Genomic DNA, 11,868 nt, shown 5'->3' with positions numbered 1-11,868 from the left:
TTTCCTCTGAGTGCTTGGTGGATTTTAGACTGAGCTTGAAACTTGTGAGGGTGGATCCTGATTACGTGGGTGCACTGCTTCACTATTATGGGCCTCAGCCAAGAATAACCTCCCCGTCAATATGCTTTTCCTCCAAGCTTTTAATAGCCTCCAGAGCAAGATGAGTACAGAAATTACCCATGAAATCTGCTACAGTATGAGAAAAATAAGATATTTTGGCATCGATTGGAGGTGAAGAAAACAGGAAAGGGGCTGCTGGAAATCCTGGCCATTAGAAGTCCCACATACGAGCAATTGCAGCATTCTCTGGAGAAGTGTAATGCACATTCATTTGCTTTTTTCCTCAAGTGTGTTTTTGGCTTCTTTATTGCCTCCAAATTCTGGAATACACGAGGGTCCTCAGAGGTGCAATGCAGAGGCAAAACTGCGTTACAATGCACAGAAGATTTTTTGCAAATGTGCATGTCAAAGTTCTCACTAATTTTAATCTGAGTTCACAGTCCTTGCAGCATCAGTGAAACTAACACCTCATAATGACACCCGGGCAAAACTGCAAGGCAAATGTAATTTCAATATTTACAGCAAATTTCAAGCACTTTTCAAAGCTGTGAGCCAGCCCATATTTGTTGGGTTTTATTTGGATTTACACCAAGAACACTTAGGAAAGTTATAACCAGGATATTAATTTCTCCCATTTTCTTTCAAAGAGGTTATATCACTCCACATCAGCTGTAGTATAAATAGGAACATGTTTGAGTGGAGAAGAACCCTAAAAATCACAGTTAGGAACCCTTGAAGTCATACAAAATTTTAAAGCATTCTTTCTTCTGCTGATATTCTAAAAGATTTGCTTTTCTATATTTCTGCTCAATATATAAAAATAAAATATGTTTATTCTGGCCTTTCAAAATCCTTGCTGTTGTGATGTGTGGTGAACAATCTCTTCAACTTTTCCATTGCTCTTCCCTCTGTGATTTAAACCCAACTAATTTTAACTGTATATTTTCTCCTCACACTGGGTGAAAACCAGTCTCTTAGGTCTCTGAGCCCAGCACTTCACATGTCTTTCTACACCATATCACTCATTTTGTAGATATACTGAGCTTTATTTTAGACTCTGCTAAAGTATTTGAAGAATTGGGTTCTTTCCAGAACCCAATTTTTCTGATAACTACCAGTTGACTACTGGTTTCCACTATTTTTATATTCATATTTTCTGCTAAGTCCCATTGAATTTTATCATCAAAGAAGTCAAAACCTGCTCAATCCTTACAATTCATAATCTGTCTTGCCTGGCTATCTCTACAACAATTTTTGATACATAATTTTGCTGCCATACATTTTAACAAAGCAGTACCCTATCCTCTCTAAGAATGATTCCATACTATACTTCAGTGGCAATTTTTTGCAGCAAAACTGAGCTGTTTTCCAGGTTGTACTATAATTTGCTACCACAATCATCTGGGATGAAGTCAGTGAAGAATAACCTGGGTTATCACAGTTTTACACTTTAAAGGGCACTAATTTTCTTTGAAATCAATGATGATTGCACCTTAGTTCTTAAGGATTTATCTGAGATCAATTGTTCAGCATCTCTCAAGTGCAGGTTTTGTGTAGAGGTGCTGAACCTTATAGATTCAGGCACCCACTGCTAAGGACCCTTATTTGGAAACACTTGAAATGGGGATTTATTCCAGAAGGAGTACCTCAGATGGCGTGTATGCTTCTGTGTTCAGTGACAGTGACAAATGTGAAGGCACTGGGCAGTCAAGATCAAGGGTTTTCCCCTGTCCATCTCATGCTAATGGTCTGTTGCAAGTCCTATTTCACTGGGCAGGAGTTAACTGTTTAGCTGCAGTCATATTTCACAAGATTGTTGAGTTAACATTACATGAATTATACACGGTTTATAAAATGATTATTTAATCAGTGGAAAATTAAGTTCATAGATGTTTTCAAAATCTGAACTAGGACATTCATCAGCAGAACTGCTAAATTTTTAATCAAGTCTGCTGTGCTTGATGTAGCTATCATTCTAAATTGCACTCTCTCTGCTGGTCCTCTTACTGCAGTATATATCTTAGAGTTATCCTTCCTCAGTGCTAATTGAATTTTTCAGCTCAGATTTAAGGCAGAGTGACATGCCACTCAGCATTTTCATCAAAGGATAGTCTTTCTTACTTTTAACAAATGAAATGCTTTAAATATTGGGAAGATTGAATAGCAAAGTTTTTGGTTCCTTCTTACTTAGAGGTATATTTTTAAAAAAACATGGTAGAGGTATAAAGAGTAAGGAGTTTTGCTTGTCTTGAAGATGAGGAACAATTTGAAATTCCCTGGTCTGGATTTGTTTAGAGATTTTATTCTTTCAGTCATTACTGAAAAAGTTCTAGAAGCAATGAACAACACGTTTTCTCCAGGTATTTAACCATCTCCCATCCCATGTAAGAATTTCTTGTTCTGTAAAAACCTTTGGGAACTCTTTTTCATTAAAACTATGAGAAAAAGATATGCTCAAAGAGAAGAAAAGCTCCAGAGGATTTATGCTGTGTATAACCTGTAAGTCTAGATACTACCCCAGTTAAAGGAGAGACTGTAATGTCTTCTCAGCCCTTGTTTCTCACATCTCGCTGAACAAACTTCTGAGCAAGGCCAATACCTGAAGATGGGAAGCCTTTTCTGGTAGACATACTTTCACTTCATCTTCTCACTGTACCTGTAATCCAGTCTGTTTCAAAGGAAATTTGGCATGCATGTAGGAAGCCAAGAAATCTCATCTTTAGTCATCTGAACAAACATTTACCTTAATCTCCTTGTAAGCACTAACTGTCTGCACAAGCATATTATGAAGCTCACTGTGAATTTTTAAGCATCCTAAATTTGCTCATCATCAGAATAGGGTTCTTCTTGCCTGGGACTTCCACCTATTACTTGTTACTTCTGAATGGCAAGACTTGTCATACTATTCCTGTAGTCTAAAGCCCAGGATCATTTCTTAAGGACATCCAGAACTTGAACTGGTCAGTCAAACTCAATGCAAGTAAGAGATTTTTGCATATGGGTATAACATAAACAAAAAAGTCCTGCCCAGTTGTCCATGTGGTAAAATCTTTTCATGCTGTGTTTCAAAATAAACCAAGGGACAGTTACAAATCTATGTGCCTCCACAGACCTAAATGATAGTGGAAATCGGATCTTGGAAATTGAATTAAAAAGTGGTAGAAGATAAATATACATTTCATTCATCAAAGGACGGAGACACAACTGTAAATACATGCATATATGTGTAATAATGCCATTTATACCAAAGAGTTTGATGAGTTTTTGGTATTCATCGCAAAGCAATTATATCATTGACACGAGCTAATAACACGTCAGCACTATAGTTTTTTTAACAGAAAAATGGATTACCTAAAGAGAAAGGAAAAATATTTTTTTAAAGTTCTAAACTACTGATTATCTACCTGGGAAATGAGGCCACGCCTTCACATGTTTGTCCTGTGCACTCTGAAAATGCCTGTGTGGAACTTGCCTAGGAGTGTCTGTTATTTCCAGAAGAATTCGAGAGCTACTTGTTTGTGACAGAATTCTGCAAAGTCACATGAAGCCATCAATGGCTATGCTAGCTAGGGGATGTAAACACTTTCTTGGCTCACTCCAGCATACCTGACCATCCAAGTACCTACAACTCTCTCTGATACCAATGCATTCAGGGTGAGGGTTCTCCCCAATGCATGCTGAAGTCCCAGGCACATGTACATGTCTACGTGAGGGAAGTCTCCCACTTGCCATCAAGACCATGTTTTGGCCCACACACAGTTTTGTGGAAAAACTGGACCCCAGGCAGATGGTAGATGACAAGACAAAGCTGGACATCACCAGCATATGGGGAGCAGAAAGTCAAATGGAAGAGACTGACTTCACCTAGATGCAGCTGGTATCACTTGGTATCAAACCTGAATAGTACGTGGGGGACTCAGATAGAAATCAATGAGATATGTGCAATGTGCAACTTAATAAGCTCCTTCGGGAATTCTAGAAATACTCCTAAAAAACATTAAATTTTTGAAGATTTATCTCAGGCATTTTCAGCTCCCACTGCCTTCCCTGACATACTGAGCATCTCATGTCTTGAGAGAGGCAAGTACAGGTGCCAGACTGCAAGTAAGTACAGGTGAGATGCCAGAAGCTCTGAATCTCCTGTAGGCTGTCAGGCAGGGTTTGGATGGGGCTCAGTATGCTGCTTCTTTTGCATGCATCTCTCCTTGTGCTGAGTTGTACCTGAGAAGCAAGGTAACAGGTCTGTTATTCTGAGGTACCTGAGTCCTTGGTTGCCTCTTGCTCCTGTAAATTTGGGCGGTGTGATGCCTGCATTTCATCTCAATATTGCCAGTGCAAACTTGTTACGTGTTTGACCATGTGAGGCTGTGGTTGTGCTGGTGTGGTGTGTGTATCTGTGTGTAGGTGCAGAGGGCCTGGGTGAATGTACCCCAGGGTTTAGGCCTCCCAGAGGGAGCTGTTGCTATGGCACTGCTGTGTCAGAAAAGCACCAGCTGCTTAGAAAGGCAGGTATGGCAGCTCCACTTCTTCTTTGGTTCTGCATTTCAGACATCCTCACCCAGTGCCAAGGAACATATAGAGTGAAGTTATCTTTTTAGGTTTGCAATCCATTTGTAGTTTGTTTTTCAACTTAGTGTTTTTTTCAGGTTTCAAGGAAAATATCATCTCAATGTGAGCCAGCAGTGGCCCTGGCAGCCCCGAGGGCACACCCCACCCTGGGGTGCATCAAACACAGCACAAGAGCCGGGTAAAACAGGTCACTGTCCTGCTGTGCCCAGCCCTGGGGTGGCCTCACCTGAGCCCTGCGAGCTGTGCTGGGCCCACAGTTCAAGAAGGATGTTCAGGTCTCTGAATGCATCCAGAGGAGGGGAACAAAGCTGCTGAAAGGGCTGGAAGGAATGTCCTGTAAGGAGTGGCTGAGGACTCAGGGCTTGTCTAGTTTGGAGAAAAGGAGGCTGACTGGTGACCGTGCTACTTTCTGCAGCTTCCTGAAGAGTGGAAATGAAGAAGGAGGTACTGATCTCCTCTCCCCTTTATCTAGTGACAGGACACATGGGAATGGTTGAAAACTGAGGTTTAGGCAGGATCTTTATAAACATTTATTTACAGAGGGCGTGGTCAAATGCTGGAACAGTCTTTCCAGAGAAGTGGTTGATGACTCAAGGGTGTCACTGTTAAAGAGGCATTGGGAAAATGTCCTTAATAAACATGATTTAGCTTTTGCTAAGCCATGAAATGGTCAGGCAGTTGGACAAGATGGTCATTGTAGTTTCCTCCCAAATGTAATTTTCTATTCTATTCTATTTTGGGTGCAACAGAAAGTGCTGTATTAGTTAAGAGTTTCTGAGTCACACAATATATTTTTTTAAGAAACAAGAGTTATTCTGGAAATTAGAGATGTTGTGATGTATGTAAATTTTGCTTTCAGTTGCCTTTCAGGTGCTGTATACTCCTCAAGTTCTTCTACTTGTCCCCATTCTCTTAAATTTTTGCATGTTTAATGTAAGAATATAGAGAAAAGATTCAGTAGGAAAATCCAGCCTCAGTTTTGAAACAATTCTTCTTCAGCAATATATTTTGAATACCATGTTTCTTTTATGAACATATTTCTTCACAGTTTTGATATTAATTTGGCTAGTATAAACCAGTGAAAATAAGGACCAGATGCTCAGCTGGAATAAAATTTACACCAGCTGAAGATCTATCCAGAGTTACAAAAACCTCCTATGGTGAAACACAGCTCACAGTGTCAAGCCACAAACCATTATTTCATATTGCTCTGAAACCATGCAGAAAAATAAAGAGCTGCATGCATTCAGTAGAGATGTAGAAATAAACCTTCACTTACTCAAGATGTTTCATGAACCATTTTTCATATCTTGACAAATCTGAGATGATTTTTAAGTTGCTAACAAAACCATAATGGCTTGAGGTTTATAACCAAAGTTTTGCCTTGTTTTATTTACAGATAATGGACTAAGATTAATTTTACTGATTATTACTCACTTCCCTCCACTTTGACTTTATCCAGCATGTTATCCAAGATTATATATATCTATAATCTCATATATATACATATACATATATATATGAAAAATGCTGCTTATTCCTACTGCACATCTAAGATCAGATGCACCCAATGTATGAAGAAGTTTTCTAAGGAAAGAGCTCAATTGCTTCCATATTCTGCAGGTCTATTTTTGGCAGTACTACTAGCTTCTGCTTTGCACATGTATTTATTTAATGATGTCTCCATTCCTTAAAATGCCAATTGTACTGCTGATTTTCTCTTCATGACAATAACACATTTCTTTCAGACTTTTTGTATTAGCTTGTTGTCGGGGTTGTTTCTGTGTTGGTGATGGGGTGTCTTCCGTTTTTCCTGGAGGCTGAATTCACCAAAATGGAGAGCAGCCATTTACTACAGAGATTTTAAATTTTTACCATTTAGTCCCACTCTTGCAAAGACTTAGCCATGTTCCTTACTTTAAACACGTGATCTGTTCCACAGAGCCCAGAGGATTAGGATTGAGCATGTGTATATCATAGCACATTCAAAACCCAAATAACACTTGGGTTTTCTATATTTCTGAATGTACAGGAATTGATCTGGTGATGATTACACTCTAAGCAGTTTGTTTCAAAGTGCATTGCTGATTACAAGAGCATTCATCCTGGGGCAAAGATCTGAGCAGGGACTTGGAAAGTCTGAGTCAAGACCTGACTCTTTCACAGCCTCATGAAACAGGTTTGAATAAATCACTGTATTTCAGCTAGACCCAAAGTTGTTCACCTTCCTAATTCCCTGGTTTGAAAAGTCTCAGATTTAGGTGCCTTGGTGTTCTTGCACATATATCGACAAAAAAATCTTGCAGCTGATTGTGATATAGCAGGGTTCTACTCCTGTAAACAATTTGCAACTTGCAACACCTATCCATGGTGTTACATGTGTGCGTGTACCCATGCCTAAGTATCTTGTGTTTCCCAGAACAGGGCTCACTGGTTTCACCTGTAAAGGTTCTTGCAGACATGCTCTTTTTACTGATGGCACTGATTATAGTTTAATCTGGCCACTTCGTGCTGTGGTCATGCAAATTCATAATAAAAATAAAGAAGAATAATGGTAAAATCAGTATTTAGCTACTCTTTAAACATATCCTTGTAAGTATGTGGAAGCTATACTCTACAGCTGGCTACATTAATATATATTCAGCAGTGTTGGGGTAATTATACCATTTGTATTCCAGAGAATTATGGGAGTCTACAGCAAAGTTTCCTGGGTTCTCCTCACATATCTCTTCAGCCGAACATGAGTCAGACCTGCACTTCTTATTAGAATATTATTAACATAATTTGTTTTAGTGAAGTAGTAAATAATTCATAAGGAAATCTGCAAAAGCAAATATGTTGGCCACTTCTCCCATTTTCATTGAGCTTAAAGAGAATTGTTCACTTTCTTCAAATATTTGGTTTCAAAATGTGGTAACAGTACATTGTTTTCCACTCCAGATGGCTTGTGCTTTTTTTTCTTTACCCAGTAAAACATCTGAAACTTGGTGCCATGGTGAAAGCAAGAAAAACATATAGAATTCTAAGGTTTTAATCTGTTTTTAAAAGACAGCAGGGGCATATGAGATAGCATGGTTCTCAGCTTGCAAGTAGCAGAGGCCAGGTGCAAGGTGTTTAAACAGCTAATTTCCACTGAAGGTTCGTTATATGCCTGCACACTGCTTTAAATAGAAACAGCACAGTGACATCTATGCTGCAGTCACACAAAGCAATGAAAGTCAGGAGCAAATCCCCACTCTAGTGGGAACTATAGAAAATAAAGGGGGACACTGTTCATCAGAATATTTACAGTTTTATCCTGCTTCTTTTAGTTTAATTTTTGTTGGTACTTAATATTCCAGGCAGGCACACAGCTATGGAATAAACACTGCAATAAAAATATAGAAGAGGTTTGGACCCTCTAATGGTATCACAGTCCTTTCTATAGAGTTTCAAGAGGTTATAGTATTTCCAAAGAGTAGGGATGCCTCCAGACCATTGAGTTTGACAGCCTAGCATATGCCCAGACCACCTGCAAGCCCCACACAGCGTGTCGTCCTTCTGGGAAGAAAGAGGCAAGGAGCCCAAGCAAATCTTAGGCAGGCACAGTGTGAGCAGATGGTGCTAATTCCAAAGTCAACGCATGCACCTAAATTTGGTTCCTCTCAGGAGGCACAAACATGCAAGATGGTAGTGTGAGTTTGAGCTGTCATTTCCTAGAGCTGGTTTGCCCAAACAGGAATGAACCTTTTGGCTGTCATTTGAAATGTCAAGTTCAACTACACCGGGGTTAACGCCTGCCATAACTGACATCAGGTCAAAGATAGAAGATGAATTTGTTCTACCAGTGAAACACTCACTTCCAGATTGACTTTTATGTACCAAATCCTCACAGACAACAGAAACACCAAGAATTTGGTGGGAGAAAGAAAAATAATGTCAACATTTTGAAAGACTTATGTTCATCTTGCTCCTGAGAGTAAACTTCTAAATGCTATCAAAGGAAAAAAAGCTAATTGGAAAAAATTTAATAACAAAAGATAGTATTTCCATAATTTGAGGAGTTTAAAAGTAGCCAGGGACTTCAGTAGTCAAAGGATGGCTCACCTCTGCTTTTAGCAGTTAAAAAGGTAAGCCCATTTTTGCCTGGGTGTCCAAGCTCCCACGACAATGAACAGAGGAAAGAGGTGACTCCAGAGACAATCCACTTCACCTGAGACATGGCTTTGGACCCACTTCTCCTGATAAAGTTTATGTCTCTTTCTGTTGACTCTGGAAGGGAGCCAAAGTACTGTCTTGTTTGAGAACTTTGCTTTTACATGGCTAAAACCAAGTAGTTTCAACCTCTGTTAAAAAAATAATTAAATAATTATATTCTAGTTAATAAACGAGGACTTTTAAAATACAATTTCTTTTTTGGTGTGTTTTCAATTCACACTCATGTGTGTCTGATCCAAACTTCGTGACATGAAATCTTTACAGTTTCTCTTCCGTTGTAAGTTTGCACAGCACACTGCAAGACACCAAGCACAGTGCTATCAGACAAATAAAAAGAATAATAAAACTCAATCATGCTTGTATATATAGAAGGCCAATCAATGTAAACACAGGGTCTCTCTAAACAGAAGAAAAGCGGAAGCCAGATGGCATGAAATCATTGATAGCTGTTTCATAAACTTTTCCTGCAATCAAATCTAATTGAAATAACACTAGATTGTAGGCTTGAGCAGGTGGGCAGCACACACAGCTGTTTCTGCTAGATGATTTCCAAAGAATACATACATAAAACATTTCACAGGGACTGACATACGGCAAAAAAGGGTTACCCCAGATGGAATGCTCTCTTTCAGGCTTTATTTCACTGACAGATTTCTGAAGCCTGCCTCTTTAAAAACATGGGCAGGAGTGTTTTTCTGGAATAGTTAAACCAATTACAGCCATATACAATGCTGTTGGGAGCTAAGGCCTGGAGATGAATTGTCTTCAATGCCAATTTGTATTTGAAGGCAAGGAAGAGCAGAGGGGGATCTCCTAGTGTCCAGTTTATTGCTTTGCAGCAAGGTAAAGGTAACTAAATCACCTCTGACAGGTGTTTCTGTTTCATAGAAATTTGCCAAGAAAACATTTTATCAGTCTCTTAGTAGTTTTTCCCAGTTTTCCCTGCTCTTATAGATAGATCTTTTCCTAATGCCTAATCTACTTTTTAACACAATTAACCTAATGGCCATACATGGTCAAGGAAAAGAAACAGTTAATGTCTTTTTCGGTTTTAATCTTTTGCATATAGACGTATTTCCAATGTCCTCTCTCCTTTTTCTGTCCTTTTCTGCAGAAAATATCTCATGACAGAATTCCTGAAGACTCACAAATGAGCAAGAAGAACCAAATAAGGCTTCCCAGAGAGGTCCAGCATCTGAAGTAGGCCTGGAATTTTGGACAGAATTTTACTTTGAACTTTTGTTTGCATTGAAAACAAATTGGAAACTTGGATTAAAAATAAAACAAAACAAAACTGAGAAAGGAAGGAAGATGAAAAAGAGCACCTTATGTGGATCAAATGAGAGTGAAATGAATTGTGTAGCTCTATTACCTAGTGCATTCTGGCTAGATGATAGAGTGAAGCTTCTACTTTTCATTATCTTCATATAAATGTAATACAAAAAGATTTACATGGTCTTTTCTATTACTGTTTATACCAGAATCTGTGTATTTAACACTTCAGTCTAAAGGATTCAAATCTGCCACAGTATCACTAAGAGTGATCCAGAAGTGTAAGTGAACTCTGTTTTCTCTTTAGGTTCTAGAAATCTCTTGCCTTTTACTTAAGATTTCCATAAAGAGGAACAATTTATTTATTACAGCCTTCCAGTATTTTAAGGGAGCCTCCAGAAAAGATAGGGCGGCATTCTATCAGGAAACATGGTGGTAGGATGAGGGGCAATGGTTTAAAAATGAAGGATAGTAGATTTAGATTAGATATTAGGAATAAATTCTTTACTTTGAGGGTGGTGAGATACTGACACAGGCTGCCCAGAGAAGCTGTGGATGCTCCATTCCTGGAAGCAATCATGGACAGGCTGAATGGGCTTTGAGCAAACAGGTCTAATGAAAGGTGACCCTGCTCATGGCAGGGGCTTTGGAACTAAATAATCTTTAAGGTCCCCTCCAAACCAAAACATTCTATGATTCTAAGAATAGAATTACATGCAAACTGTTCTATTAAATAATGATCTCTTGGACTGCAGGAGTCTTTCTGGATACTTAATTGAAAACGTTAATTCTGAGGTTAATGGCAGGCAGTCTTACTTCCCTGTTCCAGTCATTTTATGTTAAAAATATAGTATATATATATTGATAGCATATTAGTGAGTCCAGGAGTAGAGGAGGGAGAGGAAACATCATTATACCACTACAAAAAAATCCTAGTCAGAAAGTCCTGACCTGCAGAATTGTCCTAGGGAAGTGACACCCTGTGGTCATCTTCCTTAGGGGTTTGGCTGTGCCCCTCAGAGACTGGGCATGGTGTAACACAGCCCCTTGCTCCTTCTCATGCAGTTACAACTTGTAGTTTCTTCAGAAATCAGGTACAGTTCTCAAGGGAAAACCCACACTCCCCAGAGAGAGAGAAAGCAGGAAGAAATCATCAATAGCCCCAAGTAGTGGGAGAAACTGTTTGCAAAAGGCAGTGAGAATCAAGCCCTGGGGTGATGTGACTCTGCAAGAAATAAATTAGTGTGAAGCAAATGCTTTCAAAAGAACCCATCTCAGCTCTGCGGCAGAGAAAACTGCAACACACAGAAAGAATCAGTGACAAAAGATCCAAAAGAGGCAGCTGATTCACTGCAGGGGAGAAAACAAAGTGTTTACAAATATGCAGAACAGTAAATCATCAAAGTGTTCAGAAAATGCTTCAAATGTAATGTTCATTCCTACATTTGTATGTAAGACACAGTAAAAAGAAAAAGACACATCCCTTGCCTTTCAGACCATTTGGACTGAAGCAGGTGTAGCATGCCAAGTAAGAATAATAGCAAAACAGCAAAGAAGGAAAGAGGAAAGACTGCAGGAGGAATGGGAGCACAAGGATCATATGTAAGTTTATATAATTGCTTTGGATTACTGGAGAAAATCATCAGCCTGTTTACTGACTCGTTCTCTATCTCTACTTGCCTTAAACTGAAGTAATTATTTCAGGCTGCTGAGGGTCTATTTTGAGTGCAGTCTATGAAGGTTGATTATGGGAAGGGGTTTGTGGGAGGC

The 11,868-nt window shown here is 39.1% G+C and overlaps 1 long non-coding RNA gene across 1 annotated transcript; it reads left to right on the top strand.

Moving 5' to 3' along the window:
* The first annotated feature begins 4,543 nt into the window (after nucleotides 1-4,543).
* Nucleotides 4,544-10,503, top strand: LOC135300078 (uncharacterized). Its single transcript, XR_010361957.1, has 3 exons — nucleotides 4,544-4,569; nucleotides 4,707-5,073; nucleotides 9,941-10,503. It is a non-coding gene; the product is annotated as an uncharacterized LOC135300078 (long non-coding RNA).
* Nucleotides 10,504-11,868: the final 1,365 nt, after the last annotated feature.

Source organism: Passer domesticus, chromosome 4, assembly GCF_036417665.1.
Source record: "Passer domesticus isolate bPasDom1 chromosome 4, bPasDom1.hap1, whole genome shotgun sequence".
Classification (NCBI taxonomy): domain Eukaryota; kingdom Metazoa; phylum Chordata; class Aves; order Passeriformes; family Passeridae; genus Passer; species Passer domesticus.
Note: the sequence above shows the minus strand (reverse complement) of the source record. Positions and strands in the feature narration are given on the sequence as shown.